The sequence below is a fragment of the Arachis hypogaea genome, chromosome 20, assembly GCF_003086295.3.
Source record: "Arachis hypogaea cultivar Tifrunner chromosome 20, arahy.Tifrunner.gnm2.J5K5, whole genome shotgun sequence".
Lineage (NCBI taxonomy): Eukaryota > Viridiplantae > Streptophyta > Magnoliopsida > Fabales > Fabaceae > Arachis > Arachis hypogaea.
In genome coordinates this window covers 115,779,678-115,802,059 of record NC_092055.1, presented here as the reverse complement: position 1 = coordinate 115,802,059, position 22,382 = coordinate 115,779,678, and the positions used below count along the sequence as shown (strand labels likewise).

The 22,382-nt window shown below is 35.9% G+C and overlaps 1 long non-coding RNA gene across 1 annotated transcript; it reads right to left on the bottom strand.

Annotated features, from left to right (window-relative positions):
• Nucleotides 1-15,509: 15,509 nt before the first annotated feature.
• LOC140182817 (uncharacterized) lies at nucleotides 15,510-18,011 on the bottom strand. The gene is made up of 2 exons (XR_011878961.1): nucleotides 17,813-18,011; nucleotides 15,510-17,512 (listed from the first exon to the last, which is right to left on the bottom strand). It is a non-coding gene; the product is annotated as an uncharacterized lncRNA (long non-coding RNA).
• Nucleotides 18,012-22,382: the final 4,371 nt, after the last annotated feature.

Here is a 22,382-nt window from a genome sequence, read left to right as displayed (position 1 = left end):
TAACACTAAATGCATAATTCATCATGGGAAGACTATGGCCCTTTCAAGCACTTGCCAATGTTAGCACACCAACAAGATCAAGACCAATAGACTCTGTTTTGTTAGCCTCAAACCACTTCAAATTAAATGCACTAGTGAAATCATCAACACTAAAAACATGAGTAGGCTTAATAGTCTCAATATCAATCAAGATTTGTGACCTATCCTCTAAGCTCCCCTTTCCAAACTCAAAGAGTATCACTTGATTTTGATAAATTTATAAAAATATTTGTAAAAATTATTTTCACACTATAAAGATTCTCTATTGAGCTTTCTCTTCTTTTTTGATAAAGCAAAATAATCAATTTAATTAGTAGAAAAACCTAAGAACGGAATCATATTTTTTTACAAAAATATTAAAATAAAAGTTACACACAACTAAAATATAAACAGAATAATTCACCTCACTTCCATTGCATTCAACAGAAAACCCAACTCAAAAGAAATCCCCAAAAAAGCACCCAAATATGTACACAAACAATTCAAAAATGCCGAATTGATATAGAGGGGTCGAGGCACCTGGGAAGAACTCCATAGTTCAAAGTGAGTTGGGGATACAACCAGTAATAATATAGACAACAATACTCAAATAAACTATACTTACCTTCAGCAGAGAAGCAATCAGACCAAACCGGCAGCAGAGGAAGCACGGCTGAACCAGATTAGCAGAGGCAAAGGACGATGTGCGGAGCAGAGCTGACGAAATGGTGACCTCGAACAGCGACGACCACCACCACCACGAAGACCACCACGAACGACGACGCGGGCTCCATCACCACGACCGTGAAGCACGACAGCGGCGTCTTCCCTCTCTCAACGGCGTTCTTCTCTCCGTCGGCTTGCCTCCATCCACAAGCTTCTCTCTCAGCAAACCCGGGCAGTAGAAACGCAGGAGCTCCATCGTGCTTCTCTCTTGCAAGCTGGCAAGAACGACGGTGACACTAGCTTTGATGACGGCTCCATCATTGGCAGCGGCAGTGACTGACGCGACGATGGCTCCGACGGCTGCGCGACGTAACCTCCTCTCTCTTCCTCGCGAGTTCGTCCCCCTCTCTCTCTCCTGACGCTCCTGTCGACGACGGCGATGATAGTGAGGCAGGACGGCAAGCTGGACGCGACGACACGGCAGCAAATCCCGCGGCGCCATGCCGCCATCTGATGCCAGGGCATTTTGGCCAGTTTCACTGACCTTTTCTTTACTGTTTTTAAGGTAGTTTCATGCATTTTCTTAGAAAATAAGCTAGTTTTGGGTAGATATTCACTTACATCTTGGTTCAAGCATACATTGTGCACTTTACATGATTCCATGAGAATTTTGCATGAATTATATGACAAATTAGATGATGCATGACTCATGACTTGGACTAGAACTTTGATGCACTTTGTTACTTGATTTCAGGACAAAGAAAGCAAAGAAGAACCACGTTAGCAGTCACGTTAGTCCCACTAACGTGACCTCTAACGTGGAATGGGTGCTAACTTGCAAAGTTAATGAGAAAGGTAATTGCCAATAACGCCCTCGAAGCCATCATAAGCCCACGTTAAGAGTCACGTTAACTAAGTTAACGTGAACTCTAACGTGGAAGAAGACAACAAGGCCAACGTTAGTGACACTCCCCTTTGTCACTAACGTTGGACCAAGCTCATAATTGGCCACGTTAGTTGCCACGTTAACTTAGTTAACGTGGACTCTAACGTTAAGAAGCAAAAGAGAAGCCAACGTTAGTGACATTCACCTTTGTCACTAACGTTGGCCAAGCCTCCATAAGCCACGTTAACTCCCACGTTAACTTAGTTAACGTGGAAGCTAACGTGGAGAGAGCAATTGATAGCCAACGTTAGTGACACTTACCTTTGTCACTAACGTTGGGGTGAACCACCAAGAGCCACCATGAGCAATGTTAACTCCCACGTTAACTTAGTTAACGTGGAAGTTAACGTGGATAAAGAGATGATGAGCCAACGTTAGTGACACTCACCTTTGTCACTAACGTTGGAGATGGCTAGCATGACTACGTTAGAAGCCACGTTAACTTAGTTAACGTGGACTCTAACGTGGGAAAGAGGGGCACATTGGAACGTTAGTGACAAAGGTAAGTGTCAATAACGTTCTCGAAGGATTGGCATTACTACGTTAGAAGCCACGTTAACCTAGTTAACGTGGACTCTAACGTAGGGACAAGGGAGGACTCTCCACGTTATTGGAAAAGGTAAGTCCCAATAACGTGTGCGAAGGACCAAGAGGCAAAGTTAGTGGTCACGTTAGTGCCACTAACGTTGAAGTCAACGTGATCATATTTGGGTTAGGAACGTTAGTGAAAAAGGTGATTGTCACTAACGTTCTCGAACCCACACTTTCACTTAACGTTGACACCACTAACGTCTTAAGCCAAAGTCTCTGCCTACTTTACCTTTTCTCTCTGCAAGCAAAGCTAAGCCCAAAGAAAAGGATAACTGCTTCAAACTCAAGATCCAGAGGCCCATACCCAGGACTTGAAGAGCCAACTAGAATATCAGAAGAGTAGTATATATAGGAGTAGCTTTGAATTAGTTTAGGGGAGTTGGAAACTTTAGGGAGCCTTTGGCATAGAACTACTCTCTGTATTTTACTTTCTCTGCACTTCTAGTTTTACTTTCATCATGTATTCTCCATCTTTGTTTTCATTTTCCAGAGCTATGAACAACTAAACCCCTTTCATTGGGTTAGGGAGCTCTGTTGAAATTTGATGGATCAATATTAGTTTTCATTCTCCTTCTTCTCTCTTTTCTCTTAATTTTACTAGAAATCTTTCGATCTTCATCCAATTGGGTAGTTATCTTGGAAAAGAAGCTATTCATACTTGGATCTCTTCTGAACCTTGAAAGAGGAATGAAGAGATCATGCTAGAAATGCTTTCTCATGCTGGACCAAATTGGGTTTGGATGGGTATGTGACTATAATCCTACCAACACTTGATTTGGGAAATGCATGTGGTATAATCAGTGACCATACTTCATCTCTTCTCATGAGTAATTGACCAAGGAATTGGCTATTGATCAAGATTTGAGAGATTGAATTACCAAGAAATTGGAATTCGATCACTTAAGATTGCCAAGGAGATAAATGAATGCATTGATTGAGGAAGAGATAAAAATGAACTTGATCCGGAGAATGCAACATCTCCTGAGCCCAATGAACTCCCCATTTCTGATCTTACCCATTCTCTTTAATTTCTGCCATTTACTTTTATGAGCAATTACCCCATTCCCGTTTAAGATTCTACAATTTACTTTCCGCCATTTACATTCAGCTCTTTATTTCTAGCATTTACTGTTTCTGCTATTTACTTTCCCGCCATTTAATTTTTTGCAAATGTCAAATCAAATTCTGGTTCGCTCAACTAGAAAATTCCTCTAATTAAAGTTGCTTGATCAATCAATCTCTGTGGGATTCAACCACACTCTATTGTGAGTTTTTACTTGACGACAAATTCGGTACATTTGCTGAAGAAAATTTGTGAGAGACAAGTTTTCGTGCGTATCAAGTTTATGGCGCCGTTGCCGGGGATTGATTTTGTATCAACAATGATTAAGTTAGAGGATCACTAGATTGAGCATTTTTTTATTCTGTTGATTTAAATTTCTGTTTGAGCAATTTACTTTCGGTTGCAGTTGTTTTTATTCCCATCCCTTTAACCCCTTTATTCCAGTTGTTTACACTCTGTTTCACTCACCCACTAACTGTTCGATATATTGCATCACTCAACAGTAATTTTTTTTGACACTAGTGCTTTCTGCATCTATTTCCTTGCTTGTGCCTTGTTGGTTGTATGACAGGAAGAAGAAGCGGGGCTTCAAATTTCTTTGATTCTGAACCTGAGAGGACCTTCCTTAGATTAAGGAGGGAAGCAAGAGAAAAGAGAGTAGTTGGTGCTGAGGAAGAGGAAGAGTACTTTGAACCAAACATGGAGGAGAATATGGAGAACCATCATGAAGAAGAGGCTCACAACCATGGCAGAGAAGGTCTAGCAAATCATGCTAGGCAAGAGAGAAGAGTTCTGGGTTCTTACATCAACTCAAACCCAGGAAACTGTGGGAGTAGCATCCAAAGGCCAACCATACATGCCAACAACTTTGAACTAAAGCCACAGCTCATCACCCTTGTTCAGAACAACTGTTCATTCGGAGGGAGTGTCCAAGAAGACCCCAATCAATATCTAACCACCTTCCTGAGGATATGTGACACTGTGAAGTCTAATGGTGTTCATTCTGACACCTATAGACTACTTCTGTTCCCTTTCTCACTCAAGGACAAGGCATCTAAATGGCTGGAGTCCTTCCCAAAGGAGAGTTTGGCAACCTGGGAAGATGTGGTAAACAAATTCTTGGCAAGATTCTATCCTCCTCAACGGATTAACAGGCTGAGAGCTGAGGTGCAAACATTCAAGCAGCAGGATGGTGAGACTCTATATGAAGCATGAGAGAGGTTTAAGGACCTAACAAGGAGGTGTCCACCAGATATGTTCAATGAATGGGTGCAGCTACACATTTTCTATGAAGGTCTTTCCTATGAATCAAAGAAGGCAGTAGAGCACTCATCCGGGGGATCTCTGAACAAGAAGAAGACCATTGAGGAGGCCATAGATGTCATTGAAACTGTAGCAGAGAATGACTACTTCTATGCCTCTGAAAGAGGAAACACTAAAGGAGTGATGGAGATAAACAATGTGGATGCACTGCTGGCCCAAAACAAGCTCATAACCAAGCAGCTGGCTGACCTCACCAAGAAGATGGAGAGGAACCAAGTAGGAGCAATCACCACCTCATCAACAACCCAAGAAGAAGTGAATGAAGAAGCAGAGGGTAGTCAGGAACAAGCCAACTACATTGGGAATTCACCTAGGCAAAACCATGATCCATACTCCAAAACCTACAACCCTGGATGGAGAAACCACCTAAACTTTGGGTGGGAAAATCAACAAGATCAAAGCCAGGATCAAAGACGACACAACCACAACAACAATGAATCCCACCAACATGCCACACCTAGACCATATCAGCACCCACATAACCACCCCTATCAACACTTCTACCAAAGCCAAACTAACCTTTCGCATCCCTCCAATCTCAACTCACCATCACCTTCTGATGACAGGCTCTCAAGGATTGAGAACTTACTTGAAGGCATATGCAAAGAGATTCAAGACAACAAGGTGTTCAAGGAGGAAGTGCGAGCCAATTTTAAGAACCAGGGAGACACCATCAAGAGGTTGGAATCTCAAGTGGGTATCTCTCTGAGCAGATTCCCAAACTACAGATGGATTCCCAAGTGACATAGAGAAAAATTTGAGAGGTGAAACAAAGAAAGTAAGATGGAAAGATTGCAAGATGGTCACTACAAGTGATAACGAGACTGAGGACAAGCCAAACAAGCCGCCAGAACAACCTGGAGATACCTCAGCAGAGAAGAAGAAAAAAGATCACCAAGAACCAAAAATCTCACAACAGGAGCTGCTGAGACTCTATGCACCCTTTCCCCAACTACTCAATGGTGCTGTGAAAAAGAGAATATACTCAAGATTTCTTGACTTGTTTGCATCTCTGCATGTAAACATACCATTCATCAAGACCATCCAACAAATGCCTGCATACATCAAGTATATGAAGGAACTGCTTCCCAAGAAAAGCTCACTCAAGGGAGGCCAAACTATAGTGATGAACAAGGAGTGCAGTGCCCTCATTCAACCAGAGTTACCTACAAAAAGAAAGGACCCAGGGAGTTTTCACATCCCCTGTGCCATAGGAGAAACAATGTTTGATAAAGCACTTTGCGATTTGAGAGCAAGCATCAACTTAATGCCTTTATCCCTTATGAAGAGGCTGCAGATCAATGAGATAATGCCCACAGATGTAGTCATCAGGCTAGCTGATAAAACTCAAAAACAAGCAATAGGAGTGGTGGAAAACGTGTTGATAAAGGTTGGGAAATACTTTCTTCCCACAGACTTTGTCATATTGGACATGGAAGAGAGTCACACTCACCCAATCATATTGGGAAGACCATTCCTAGCTACAGCCAGAGCACTCATAGATGTGGAGCGAAGGGAGCTAATCTTGAGGATCCATGATGAACAGCTCACCTTCACTATTTTCAAACACTCACAAGAAACAGATCAAGAGAACAAGGAACCGAGGAAGGATCACAGTGAGATACTGAAGGAAGAAACAAGCACTGAAGCACAACCAGCACATCTGGGAACTCCCTTGATTGATGAACAAGGCAAACAGCAACTGCCACAGCTCAAAGAAAATCAGGAGGAACCTAAACCACCAGAATCATATGAGACCAGTAACCACATTGCCTTAGAGGAGGAGGTCACAAAGAGTAAGACAACATCACAAGGAACAAAGAAGAAGGTACCAAGGAGGTGGAGGAACAAGAAGATCCCTATCGAGGACTTCTCTCCAGGGGATAAAGTGATCTCAGCTTACTTCCCAGATATCCCCCCTGATCTCCCCACTATACCATCTCAGTTACCTAAGGTCTTCACTATCAACAGAGTTCTCTCCTTGGAACATGTAGAGATCATTGATACAACCAATGGATATAAGTCCACAGTAAGAGGGGAGGACTTGAAGCATTATCAACCTCCCTGATGAAGGGGAAACGTCAAGCTAGTGACGCTAAAGAAGCACTTCATGGGAGGCAACCCATGTTTTATATGCTTTTAGAAAATAGTGAATAAGTCAATATCCATGAATTCCAAACCAAACTTGACAAACACTTGGTGAAATCCTTAGTATGCAGTATATAGTGAAGATTAAGTTTGGTATTCAGAGCATGCCAAGAGAGCATGAATGCAACTCAGAGCATGCTAGTCTTGGAGCCTTGAACAAAACTCTTTCATCACAATGCTACAAACTAAGTTTGGTGTCACCCAAGGTGCCACCAATGTGCATATAAGGATACACAGTTAGTTAGTTAGTTGGTGTTCATGAATAAACAATCTAGTTCTTTTTCTTAATTATTCTAGCCGTAAAGTTTAATTTCTCAATGATATTAATTTTTCTTATTTTATTTTTATAGGAAAAGGGAAAGGAGCATTGAAGGGGATTGATTGGACAATTAAATGAGGAAGGTTCGGACACCACAAAAGGAGGGTACAACACACGTGCCCCAAGGGGGAATGCATTGAAAAATGTTGCCATGCAACATTGAAAGAATGAGACCCTTGAAGACCAAACCAATCTCCCTCATAAAGATGAGGATCCTTGTGCTCATGCCCTGCAGAACCCTATCCGTTCATCATACACCAACCCCATCAATCCACACCTTTCATCCACACACCACTTCCCTATATAAGTGGTTGCACTAAGTACACCCATTAACATTCCAAATTCACTCCCCACACTTCCCATTCTCGAAAGCCAAAACTCTCCCCCTTCATTGCACCAAATTTTAACCCAACCAAATTCCCTCGCCTATCCATACCTTCACCCACATCCTACTTATGGCATCTCCAAGCTCTAAGAGAAGAAAGGGAAAGGAACCTATGGAGCAACGTCAGTTCAATGCAGGGAGATTCAAAAGTGCATTCCATGAGCTTGAATTTGAACGGATAAAGCTCAAAAAGGTACTGCCCGAGTTAACTTTCCAAATCAATGAGGACGATTGCCCACATATTCGGGAGAAAATTGAACAAAGAGGGTGGCAAAGGCTCACGAACCCAGAGGGAAAGATCAATGCAAACCTCATCAAAGAGTTCTATGCAAATATGGTTAGAGAAGACAAAACCAAGGCCCCAACCTTCAAAAGCTACGTAAGAGGAAAGGAGGTGGACTTCAGCCCAAATGCTATAACAAGAACTCTTCACCTGAAATCACCACATTTTGATGAGCTCAGTTATCATGCAAGGATAAGTAAGAGCCCTGACAATGATGAGCTCACAGAAATCGTGACTGGCATATGTGTTATAGCAGCTGACTGGGAAAGGTATGCAGATGGGAGACCCCAGTTCATCAAGAGGGGAGACCTTAGCCCGGAAGCCAAGGGATGGTTTGAACTCGTGAGGAGGTCTATCCTCCCAGCTGCAAATAATTCAGAGGTCAATATTAATCGAGCTACTATGGTACATTGCCTAGTACAGGGTGGAGAAATCAATGTGCATGAACTCATAGCTGAGGGGATTCAAGAGTCGGCTGAGAAGGTCGATTCGGGTGCTAGGCTTTGGTAACCCAGCACCATTCTCAGATTGTGTACAAAAGCCAAGGTAGTCTTCGAGGATAGCAATCCAGACTGGGTGAATCCTGGGAGGCTAGTTACACTCTAGCGTCTGATCTATACTACTCCCGCCCAACAACAAAGAAGACCCCAAATAGGAAAGCGAAAAGTGAAAGAAGGAGCTCACCAAGAGGAGTCTCATCAGGAAGAATATCAACAAGAAGAACATCATGACCCAACCAACTTGAATATGAATTACCTTCTAAGAGCCATTGAAGATTTGGGGATGAGACATATGAAAGGACAAGAACAAATACTACGCCTTCAGTCTAACTGGATGAGCCAACAAGAGGAGTGGCAGAAACAACAAATGGAGCAGCAACAGGAACACTACTCCCAACTCACTCAAGCCATCCACAAAGTTACAGAGAGGCAAGAACGTCAAGATAAGCTCTTGCAAGAACTCAATCAGCGGCAAATAGCTCAGATGAAAGCATTCAATGAGTTCAATGTACTTAATGAAGGACGGCAACTACATAGGGAGGAGTTCAACGTAAACACTCAAGCCAAGTTAAACTACATGTCTAGTCATATGCATCATCTACACTATGCTATCCCTACATATGATGAGGTCCAAAAAGATTTTGTAGAACAAGAAGAAAGGAAGGTGAAACAGCATAAGGAAACACTAAAGAAGAAGATGGAAGATGGTAGTTTCTGGAAGAAGTTGATTGGAAAAAGCAAAGGGAGTGGGAGTACGAGCACTCAAGAAGGACACAAAGAAGACAAACAAGGAGGGGAGCATGGGCATCCACATGAGTAAAAGGTAGTGGAGTTCCTTCTTTGATCCATCTTTTTCTATGCTTTAAATAAGGAAGATCTTGTATGAAATAGAACATGCTTCCATGTTAGTTTGAACCTTTTTCAATTCTGTCTTTTAAATTTTTTGTTGATTAGGGCTGTGTTTGCTAGTCTGAATGTCATTACTGCATCATTTCCTTACTTACTTGTATGCTTGTCCTTGTGAATCAAATGAAAAGAGAATGAGTGTTTTATAAAAGACCAGAGTGGAGTTCATACTATGGAGTAAGTTCCTAAGTTTGTGGTGTAGTCATAAGTTAGCTAAGTTGGTTCACCAACAAGGTGGGAAGACAACTATCTGTCTTAAATCATATGCTTTGAACACACCCCATGAGACTAGCTAAATAACAAGATCCTAATAAGAAAAAGGGAAAGAACAATTAAAGTGAAGAATAAAAGAAAAATAGCAAGAAAAGAGGCTGGGCACCAAGGGTTTGAGTTTTGAGGGATGTGTCTGTGGTGTTCTTGTACCAAGGATCTGCTTGGATTACTAAGCTCTCAGGGGTGCTTTATCACCTGGTAACTTGGGTTAACTAACCCAGGATTATCAGCTGAAAGTCCACTATCAAGAGCAATCTTTGCTACAGAACATTTAGTAGCCCAAAGAGGTGCTGGACACCAAGACCTCAAGGAAAGAAAATAAACAAACCATGTGCCTGTGGTGTGTATGTATGGGGGAGAGACTTGAGGAAGTAAGTCCTTAGGGGTGTTTCAACACCTAGCACCTTGAACCAACTGGTTCGGGAGTGTTGGCTGAAAGCTTATTTTAAAGAGTTGTCCCTTTACAGAGCACTTAGCCTAAGAACACAAATAAGCCCTGAATTGACAAGAAACAAAAGGGATCAATGAATAAAAGTCTCATGGGATGCAAGTAAAGTGAGTATTCTAGGACATGATAAAGGTCTGAAAGCCAGTGAAGGAATGAACCTAAGTTGCTATGCATGAAACCACCATAAAACCAGGGACATGACTTCCACAAGAATGACTCATTTTCTCTTGGAGTTCCATTCATCATTCTCTTGTTCCAGTACTTGCTTAGAGACAAGCAAGCTTTAAGTTTGGTGTTGTGATGCCAGGGCATTTTGGCCAGTTTCACTGACCTTTTCTTTACTGTTTTTAAGGTAGTTTCATGCATTTTCTTAGAAAATAAGCTAGTTTTGGGTAGATATTCACTTACATATTGATTCAAGCATACATTGTGCACTTTACATGATTCCATGAGAATTTTGCATGAATTATATGACAAATTAGATGATGCATGACTCATGACTTGGACTAGAACTTTGATGCACTTTGTTGCTTGATTTCAGGACAAAGGAAGCAGAGAAGAACCACGTTAGCAGTCATGTTAGTCCCACTAACGTGACCTCTAACGTGGAATGGGTGCTAACTTGCAAAGTTAATGAGAAAGGTAATCACCAATAACGCCCTCGAAGCCATCATAAGCCCACGTTAAGAGTCACGTTAACTAAGTTAACGTGAACTCTAACGTGAACTCTAACGTGGAAGAAGACAACAAGGCCAACGTTAGTGACACTCTCCTTTGTCATTAACGTTGGACCAAGCTCATAATTGGCCACGTTAGTTGCCACGTTAACTTAGTTAACGTGGACTCTAACGTTAAGAAGCAAAAGAGAAGCCAACGTTAGTGACATTCACCTTTGTCACTAACGTTGGCCAAGCCTCCATAAGCCACGTTAACTCCCACGTTAACATAGTTAACGTGGAAGCTAACGTGGAGAGAGCAATTGATAGCCAACGTTAGTGACACTTACCTTTGTCACTAACGTTGGGGTGAACCACCAAGAGCCACCATGAGCAATGTTAACTCCCACGTTAACTTAGTTAACGTGGAAGCTAACGTGGATAAAGAGATGATGAGCCAACGTTAGTGACACTCACCTTTGTCACTAACGTTGGAGATGGCTAGCATGACTACGTTAGAAGCCACGTTAACTTAGTTAACGTGGACTCTAACGTGGGAAAGAGGGGGCACATTGGAACGTTAGTGACAAAGGTAAGTGTCACTAACGTTCTCGAAGGATTGGCATTACTACGTTAGAAGCCACGTTAACCTAGTTAACGTGGACTCTAACGTAGGGACAAGGGAGGGCTCTCCACGTTATTGGGAAAGGTAAGTCCCAATAACGTGTGCGAAGGACCAAGAGGCAAAGTTAGTGGTCACGTTAGTGCCACTAACGTTGAAGTCAACGTGATCATATTTGGGTTAGGAACGTTAGTGAAAAAGGTGATTGTCACTAACGTTCTCGAACCCACACTTTCACTTAACGTTGACACCACTAACGTCTTAAGCCAAAGTCTCTGCCTACTTCACCTTTTCTCTCTGCAAGCAAAGCTAAGCCCAAGGAAAAGGATAACTGCTTCAAACTCAAGATCCAGAGGCCCATACCCAGGACTTGAAGAGCCAACTAGAAGATCAGAAGAGTAGTATATATAGGAGTAGCTTTGAATTAGTTTAGGGGAGTTGGAAACTTTAGGGAGCCTTTGGCATAGAACTACTCTCTGTATTTTACTTTCTCTGCACTTCTAGTTTTACTTTCATCATGTATTCTCCATCTTTGTTTTCATTTTCCAGAGCTATGAACAACTAAACCCCTTTCATTGGGTTAGGGAGCTCTGTTGTAATTTGATGGATCAATATTAGTTTTCATTCTCCTTCTTCTCTCTTTTCTCTTAATTTTACTAGAAAGCTTTTGATCTTCATCCAATTGGGTAGTTATCTTGGAAAAGAAGCTATTCATACTTGGATCTCTTCTGAACCTTGAAAGAGGAATGAAGAGATCATGCTAGAAATGCTTTCTCATGCTGGACCAAATTGGGTTTGGATGGGTATGTGACTATAATCCTACGAACACTTGATTTGGGAAATGCATGTGGTATAATTAGTGACCATACATCATCTCTTCTCATGAGCAATTGACCAAGGAATTGGCTATTGATCAAGATTTGAGAGATTGAATTACCAAGAAATTGGAATTCGATCACTTAAGATTGCCAAGGAGATCAATGAATGCATTGATTGAGGAAGAGATGAAAATGAACTTGATCCGGAGAATGCAACATCTCTTGAGCCCAATGAACTCCCCATTTCTGATCTTACCCATTCTCTTTAATTTCTGCCATTTACTTTTATGAACAATTACCCCATTCCCGTTTAAGATTCTGCAATTTATTTTCTGCCATTTACATTCAGCTCTTTATTTCTAGCATTTACTATTTCTGCTATTTACTTTTCCGCCATGTAATTTTCTGCAAATCTCAAATCAAATTCTGGTTCGCTCAACTAGAAAATTCCTCTAATTAAAGTTGCTTGATCAATCAATCTCTGTGGGATTCGACCTCACTCTATTGTGAGTTTTTACTTGACGACAAATTCGGTACACTTGCCGAAGAAAATTTGTGAGAGACAAGTTTTCGTGCGTATCACCATCCCTCCCCCTCTCTTCTTCTTCTCCCTCAGTGGAGTTGGAGGCGCAGAGAAGGGGTTGAGTGAGGCTCAGAGCAAAGGAGTGATGAATTAGGGTTTTTCTTTTTCTACAGCTTTACATATTTTTTTTTTTTACATTTTGGCTTTTGTTTCTTAGTTTTTTCTAACTTTTATATTTAATTATTATTGTTTATATTTATAATTTGATTAATTTTTTTAAAATTTTACAAATTAAATTTTAGTTAACATTAAAAATTTTATTATTAATAAAAATTATATATTAATTTTTAAAAAAATATAATATAATATCTATAATTTATAAAAATTAATGAATATAAACAATATTTAAAAAATTTTAATTTTTGAAACAAAATAAAATTATTTTGAAAAGAATTATATAAATAATTTTTTTTAACTCTCATTTAACATTTTAAAACAAAATTTTTTTGTTATAAAATATATTTATATTTTGTGATAAACAAATAATTTGTTACAAACAATGTTGAATTTTGTGACAAATTAATTTTTTGTTATAAAACAATTGGAGTTTTTGAAACAAAAAGATATTTTGTTACAAAATATTTCAATTTTTTGTAACTACTTTATTTTTTGTTGTAAAATATTATAATATTTTGTAATAAAACACCAGTTCGTTACAAAAACTAACATAATTTGTAACAAAAAAATCAGGTTGTTACAAAACATTATTCTTCTGTAACAATTACCAATTATTATTACAAAAAATCATCTTTTTATAACAATTTTAAATTTGATACAAAATTTTTGTTGCAAATATTCCATTTTCTTGTAGTATGGCTTAGAAAAAAAAAGTTGGAAAGAAATTGTTCGACTAGGAGTCACACGTTTTGCCATTGTTTTCATTACTTTAAAAAGTATATATGATCACAAGGAAGATTTGCAGGTATTGATGGTAGACAAATATTTCACTTCTCATAAATTAGCCAAAAGTACTAATGGAAAGATTGTTAGTTCAATTGTCTTGGATAGTAAGTTTTGGCAAGATTGTGTGACCACTGTGAAAATTGTTGGTCCTCTTATTAAGTTGTTGAGGCTTGTTGATGCTGATGAAAAATCCTCTTTGGAATACGTGTATGAAGGTATGAAAAGAGCTAAAAATGCTATCAAGACAATGTTTAGAAATCGAAAAGCTGCTTATACGCCATACACGAGTATCTTGAAAATGAGGTGGGATAAGCATTTGAAGCGTGATCTCCATACGGCGGCGTACTTTTTAAATCCACGCATTTTCTATAGTGAGGGTTTTGTTGAGAAGGCAAATATCTTGAGATCTTTACTTGATTTGCTTGATGTTGAAACACTTTGTGATGACTCAGTTGCCGCAATGCAAGAGATACAGCTGTATCGAGATTGTAAAGAAAGTTTTGGGAGGGAAAGTGCTAAGAGAGCGGCACCAAGACTCGAACCTGGTAAGTTATTTTATATCTAAGTTTAGTTTAGTTTGAAAGTTTAATATGTTGAGTGATAAACATTAAAAAGTATTTGATTTTTATATCTATGTAGGTGAATGGTGGAGGCTACACGGTGGGAGTGCTCCTAATTTTCAAAAAATGGCAGTCCGTCTTCTTCATCAAACCTCTTCTTCATCTGGATGTGAGAGGAATTGGAGCCTTTTTGAACAAATCTATTCAAAGAGGAGGAACCGGTTATAGCATCAAAGGCTAAGTGACATTGTTTATGTCACCTATAACCTACGCCTTCAATCTAGGTTGCATTGAAAGAAGAAGAATTATGATCCAATTGACATTCAAAGTCTTAACACGGTAGATGAGGATGATCCTGAATTTACTAATGGAGATGTTGAAGGCATTGAAAGTTTAATATACACTAATAATGCTATGCCTTCGTATCCTAATGGTGAGTGACATAGTAAACTTTGTTTTATTCTATAAAGATATATGTCATTAATATTGATTTCTTATTGAGTTTTTTTTTCCTATTTTATTAGATGGAGGAGACATGGAAGTTGAAGTAGATATACCTGATGTTGTAATTGAATCCTCAAATACTTCTTTTGGTGGTACTTCTGAAGATGGTGGCTTTGGATTACCTATTTATGATGGAGACATCGAAACACTTAATGATGATTATGACTTTTGATGAGTAGTGTCTTTGTTTAATTGAAGTATTATTTGTTCAATGTTGTTTCTTTTGGTTGCAAAACATTTTGTGTTTGTCATTTATGTGTGTTTTGATTTTCTTTTGTTATAAACTTTTATATTTGAAGTTGTTTATGACCTTTTAATGATAAATTATGAATAATTTATTTTGTAAAATTGTTAAATTTTGAATTTTATTAGTTTAGAAATTATTGAATTTAAACTTTTAAAATTATGTATTGAATTTTTTATAATTTTACTTTATATTTAATTAAACCGGTTCAACTCTAGTTGAACTATTGAACTATTGAACCAGTCACTCGACCGGTTCGATGACTGGTCCAATTCTCGCCACCTTGGTTAAAGAGTTAGCTATAGATGCATATCTCTTGATAAAATGTCTATAGTAACCTGCCAAACCCAAAAATTCTCTTGCATTTTATCTTTCTCCGTGTTGACTCCTTTGCCATTGATGATATGACCCACATAATCAATGTTTACCAAATGAACATTTGGATAATTTTACAAAAAGGAATTCCTTCTTTAGTTCTTCTAGAACCTTCTGAAGATGTTGGAGATGTAGGGGTCACAATGGGCTGTAAACTAATATATCATCAAAGAAAACTAGCACAAATTTTTTTAAAAAATCTTGAAAAATGTTATTCATCAATGCTTGAAATGTTTCTGGAGCATTATTGAGTCCAAACGGCATCACTAACCATTTGTAATGCACTAAATGAGTCTGAAATGTTATCTTATGTCTATCATCTGAGTTGACCAAAATCTGGTAATACCCTAACTTCAAGTCTAATTTAAAGAAGTATTTTGCCCCAAATAGTTCATCAATAAACTCATCTATTGTTGGAATAGGAAATAAATATTTGATTGTAATTGTATTTAAGGCCCTATAGTCTGTGCAAAATCTCCAAGTGTCATTTTCTTTTTTACTAGCAATACTAAAGAAGAAAAAGGGCTCTTACTAAGTTGTATAATATCCTCTTGCAATATTTTTCTAATCATCAGTTCTATTTGTTCCTTTTGATTACGAGGATATCTATAGGGTCTTACGTTCACCAGTGTCGCATCCGCAATCAATGGAATACAATGATCATTAGACCTTTGTGGTGGCAAGCGCACAGGTTCCTCCAAAATTTCCTTATAGCTATGAAGTATTAGTGCTAGCTCTGGTTTCATGTCTTATGGTGAGGTAGGAAAATTCTCTACTTGCTTCTCTGTTTGTGTAGGTGTGATGTACATGGTATAGGCCTCAGTTATAGCATATGTGTTATGCAACCTACGAACATGATGGAATTGTGCTTCTTGAGGTAAAATGTTATGCTCCCCTTGTAATGTAATTAATTTACCATGGTGAAAGAACCAAATCTGCAGAGCATCATAATTCGCCAAATGTTCTTTGAGGGTCTTTAGTCATGCCCCACCCAACACTAAATCAGCCCCTGAAATGGAAGAAGATGAACCGACATGTTCAGTGTGTGTCCCTGAGCCAAAATACTTATATCTTTCACTAGTTCTTTCACATCCATTAATTGTCCATTTCCAACAAGTACGCAAAATCGTGTTGAAGGTTCAGTAGGAAGTTGCAGAAATTTTGCAAAGCATGGCTGCAAGAAATTATCCGGACTTCCACCGTCAATAAGAACTTGCACTTTCACCCTTTTAGTTGAAGCTGTGAACTGAATGATTTCCATGGAATGGCGTTAAATGAGAGGAGATGAGCCACATTCAACTGTTGTGGTTGAGGTTCAAGTGACTTGTCTTCATGGGTTATGTTTGCCTCATCTAAATCAACATTGCACTAGGAAAATTCTTCCAATTGTAGGACCATGAAACCTCTGTTGGGGTATTTATGATTGAAGGAGAATTTATCATCACACCAATAACACAAACCTTTGTAACGTCTCAATTACATCTCAGCTGGGGATACTTTTTACTGATTTATTGAAGGGTTTGGTGTCGGGAGTGGGTAAAAGTGGTGGTAGAGATGGTTTAGGACTTTGGGTGGCGGTCTTGGGTTGTTGGAATTGGTGTTGTGTGTAAGATTTTGTCTATTTGTGGAGGGAAAATTCGGTGTTCTAAAGGTGGTGGTGTATTTTTCTTCATATAATTTGTCTAGTAAGACTGTATGAATGAGAGAGTTTGGGCATTGAGCTATCACATCTCTCTTGATATCTGCTTTAAGGCCACTAATAAAATAATCAGTCAATGCTTCAAGGGGGTTAATTTGTGATCTATTTGCTAGAGCAGTAAATTCAAGGTAGTAATCCCCTACTGACTCTTGTTGAGTAAGCTTGAATAGAGCAGCTTGAGGACAATCAAACATGGAAGGACCAAACTCAATTTCTACTGCTCGCTTTAACTCGAACCAAGTTGTAAATGATTGGTTTCTTTGCATCATTTGGAACCTTGAAACAACTCCTTTGTCCATATGAATGGCAGCAACTAATAATCAAAGAATTGATCTGCATTAAATATGCAACACAAAGCATTGTTGCCATCAAATTTGAAAAAAATCAAAATCGAGCCTTCTTGGGCTTATGATGGTGCGATTCATGATGGAGGTGGTCGGAGAGTTCGAATCATGGCCATGAGCGTCTCGTTGATCCTTGAAGGAGGATTCAATGAGCGTCTTTATCCCATCAAACTGCTTTTGGAAATTGTCAGCTATGGTCATTGAGAACACGTGTTGTTTTTCCGCTAACTTTACCGCAAAGGAGCGTTGTTCATCAGCTTTTTGCTCCATCAATGCATACATCTCATTGTGGATATTTTTTAATCCAGCATCTGAATCCTTCAAGTGAGTGTTCTCTGCCATGGGATATTGAAAGCACCAGTAGAACAATTTGTTAAACAGCTGGTGGGTACAAGCTAATTAATGAGATGAACATAACAATGAACAAGTGAAGTATAATGTTCTTGCGTAAGATAAATAGATAATTACAAGAAGTAGCTGAAAGTATATAAGATGTATATCGATTGGTGAGGGAATTCAAGTTGTAGGGGAGTTCTATGGGAAGCTTAACTACATGGAACAAGTGTATGAATTGGAATAAGAATAATGTGAAGTAAAGATAAACAAGAGAAAAAGACCAAAGAGAAAGAAGATACCAGGAAGGAAAGAAAATATGATTTAATGCCTAATGAGTATAGCTCCTCAATTGAGTATTTGTTGTTTTCATTCTAGTGCTTTTTCTCACCTCTTGAACCTGCGGTTCATGGGTCATCTGTGTTTTTTTCATAACAAACTCTGTATTTGGCACTACTCTATTGTGAAAATGACTTTGTCGTCCTCTTTATTGTTTTTCTTTGTTACAGTTCAGTTTTTTTTTTTTTTTTGCTTTATAAATTAATTGAATTAAAATAGTTTGGGGTAGGTTTATTCATTATTATTATTTTTTGGTGTAGTTTAGTACAGTATAATTAAAACTTTTTTTTTTAAAAGAAGAAACACCACCATGAGCATGGATTTTAATTTTTATAACTGCTTCACCAAAAAGGAAAGTGGGATGCTAGTCCAGCTAGCTAGATTACATACAGTTGGGTCACCATATGAATTTAATAGAGGCCCAACAAACTGTTCATGGATGTATCCCAATTAAGTTAAATGAAACACTCATGGGCCTAATTGAATCTCTTGCCAATAACAGAATTAATTAATCGGCCTTACTCCCAAAGACAAACAACGGAAACGTTAGTCCACAACCCTTTTTCCTTCTAAGATGACAAAGTATTTTAAAAAAAAAAAAAGTGAAAGGAGAATAGAGTGCTTCTCCTATGGGAAATTGTTATACAAAAAACTCAACTGACATAATTATTTTACTGATTTTTCATTAGTACTATCATTCATAAGAAATTATATTCAATACACTCGACCATCACATTATGAGAGATTGATCCGATCTCAATTAACAGCCCTAACTTCTTTTGGGAGTTGGGACCTACGGCAATCATGCTCAATCCCTTTTAGGGTATACACAAGATTTGATTTCTCTACAATTAGTTACTTCACATCATCATTGGTAACACATTTTCAAACAAAGTTTGTAGCACTAAGCATTTTTAAATTTATTTGTAAGGGTTGCAACTTGGCAAGGTATTGATTGTGACTTAGGTAGCAGTTGTTTTCTTGGTATTCATATTTATAAAGGGCTAATTAGTCATTTTCCATTGCTTGCAATTTGCAAGAGACATTATTATCATTATGAGTCTGACCACTAACTAAGTGGCTGAGGTTGAAGCATCATTCTTAATTAGCAGCTTCGACGTGGTCTCCTATCAATGTGTAAGAATGTTTGATGTTGAAGTGGAACTAAAGCTGGGCAAGGTGGATTTATAATTAAAATCAAAGCAACCTCATTCCTCATAATGCTTGAATATAAACCTTTTTTAAAACTTTTTTCCTTAAACAAATTTAGTTCCATTTGTGAGTCCGTAAAATTGTGTATTGGCATGCGTTGACTCTATATTTGCGTGTCTTTTGAAATTTCAACAATGTTACATGTTTAGTAGACATTATTATTTTAGGTCAGTATTTAACCAATAATAACTTATAATCACATTTATTAAAATTTATACAAATAAATTAATATAATTTATATTTATATTTATCAAAATTTATACACATAAATTAATAAAATTTATTATTCAAAAATAATTTAGTATTTATGCTAGTCGTCAAATATTAATCAAAATTATTAAAAACTACCGGTTCCAAAATAGCCATCAAATATGGTTTTAATGGTGTGAGATGAGTGTGAAATTTCATCCAATGACTCACTTTTCTTTACTAGTTACATACTGGTCAAAATTTAACAAAGTTGTTGGCTCTCTAGACTTTTCCTTAATATTAAGTAAGAAAACTCTAGAGGTGCTTCTTGTTTTTTGTAGAAGATACGATGTCAATCTAAATATGACACATCAATGTTTATTTTATTTAGTATCATTTAATTTATAGGAGTATATCAATATATTTTTTTTATCTGATCCTTATATTTCAGCCTTGTTCTTAGGTGGCATAGGTGAAACATTAATTGACAAGTGACCCAACATTAGGAGTGGCCCTTTCAATGAGAAGCATGTGAGGAAATTTTTCTTCACCTTGACATTGAAATTAAATACCCAATTCAAATAAATAGTTTCGTAATTACATTAGAGAAATATAAATTTTTTAAAATTATGTTAATTTTATTTTGATATTATAAACTATGGTATAAAAAATTTATAGAATCAAACTACTTTTTATAAAAAGATCGTAAGGGATAAAAATCTCCGTCGACTAAGAAAATTAGGATTTTGGTAGATAAAAAATCAAATAATAACATTTTTAGTTATTATTTTCGTATGAAAGAGTTTAATTTATTACTAATAATTAATTTTAATATTCGTTATCTAAAATTTGAAACTATTTAATTTGTATATTTTTTATTAAGTATTAAGTCTGTTGCATAAATAGAAATAATTAATTTTTATGTTTGCTATTTAAAAATAATATTTTTTTTCTTTATGTATATAAAAATATAATTAGATATTAGTATAAAAAAATTATATTGATAATTATAAAATTAACTAAAAATTATTTTTTTTAAATAATTGAATTTTAATTTAAAAACTTTTTAATCGTAACATTAGTATTCTCTCCAAATTATATTTAATAAATATTTGAAAGAAAAAAAATAAAAATATAAATTAAAAAAATAAGCAGTAAAAATTTAAAACTAAATAAAAAAACTATAATAATAATAATAATAATAATAATAATAATAATAATTTTTATTTGAATTATATTATTTTATTAATTTTAGTTTTTGTAGAATAAAAAGATAGAAAAAATAGAAAATGAGAGAAAAATAAAGATGAAGACTGAAAGAGGGAGTTTGTTAATTTTGAAAAAAAATTTAATTTTAATAAAAAAATATCGGGTGACATATTTTGATTTGTCAAATTATTAATAGAAAATATAAATTATATATAGAGTGGAGAGGGTAAAGAGAAATAGAAAAAAGGAGAAAAATAGATGAAAGAATTTAGGAAGGGAGTTTATTAATTTTGGAGAAAAATATTTCCTTTCAATTTTAATAAGAGAATGTTATGTGACACATTTAGTTATTAAATTAAATAGTAATACATAAATATATAATAAATTATATATAGAGTGAGAATGGTAGAGAGAAATAAAAAAAAGAAAAAGAGATAGCTAGATAAGAGAATTTAGAAAGAGTTTATTAATTTTGGAAGAAAATATTTTCTCTCAAGTTTAATAAGAGTATCATGTGACATATTTTGTTATTAAATTAGATAATAATATATAATATATAATATAATATAATATAGTTATATTTTAATTTTAATTTTAATATAATTAAAAAATGTCATGTCGTATATTTTGATTGTCAAATTTATAATTAGTCATTGATAATAATATATAAAAGAGATAAAGTGTTTGAAAGAATGAAAGTGATAGATAAAGAAAAAGAGGAAGAGGGAAAAACTCTTTAATTTTAGAGAAAAAGATTTTATTTTAATTATAATGAGAAAATAATATGTGACATATTTTTGTTGTAAAATTAGTAGAAAAAAAGATAAATCTTTTTAATTTAAAAAAAATTTGATTTTAATTATAATAAAAAAATAACATATGAGATATTTTAATTATAAAATTAATAATATATAATAAATTTTACTCAATGGTTATATAAGTCTCACCGACTTTTACTAAATCAAATTAGTATGTCAAATTTTATTAACGTTATTGGCTAGTAACAAATCCTTAAATAAAACTCAGTACTGTGTCGAATTAATTTTTAACTTATCAAATTCAGGGATAAGTAAGAAACCAAAAAAAATTAGTATGTCAAATTTACTAACGTCAACCAGTTGACTTCTCCAAATCACTTTAGGTAAGAACGAATATGATTGACGTTGGTAATTTTTTTTTTGGTGACTAACGTTGGTAATTTGAAAAAAACTATATCGCATGTAAAAAAAAAAAAATTCAATCACCAAAGTAATATTCACAATAATATATATATTAGAATATAAAAAATATATTAAAAATAAATTAAATAAAACATATATTTATATATAAATATTTAATAATTAATTTAGTGATTAATTTTTTTATATATTTATAACATTTTTAATTTGCAAACAAAATTAATTTGGATAAAATTTGAAAGGCTAATAAAATTTGAAGGACCAATTTAATAAATCCCCTCGACTATATCGTTGGAGCACACCATAAATTGGACCAAACCTTTCAAGTTACGGCAAAACTTTTGCCACACTTCCTCTTAGGCTAAGGTCGATGCTAACAACTAACAACTTCTAAGACTGGTCCTCACTGTATATTTATTATTAAGTTCTACAAAAAAATTACAAATATATAAAAAATTAGTTATGATATATATTAATAAAAGGAGATGATAAACGAGGCTAAAATTTGTAGATATAGATATTTTCAGTATAAAATACAACATTTAATTATTTTCGTGTTTTACACTATCATGATAATAGTTTTGTAAAAAATTATTATTTTAATTATATAAAGAATGACGTTTTGTAAAAAAAAATATTATTTTAATTATATATAGATAAAACATTACCGATGTTTTATAAACACCCATAATAATGTATAATACATAGTTTTGACTTTAAAAAATTTATCACTCATAATTCAATA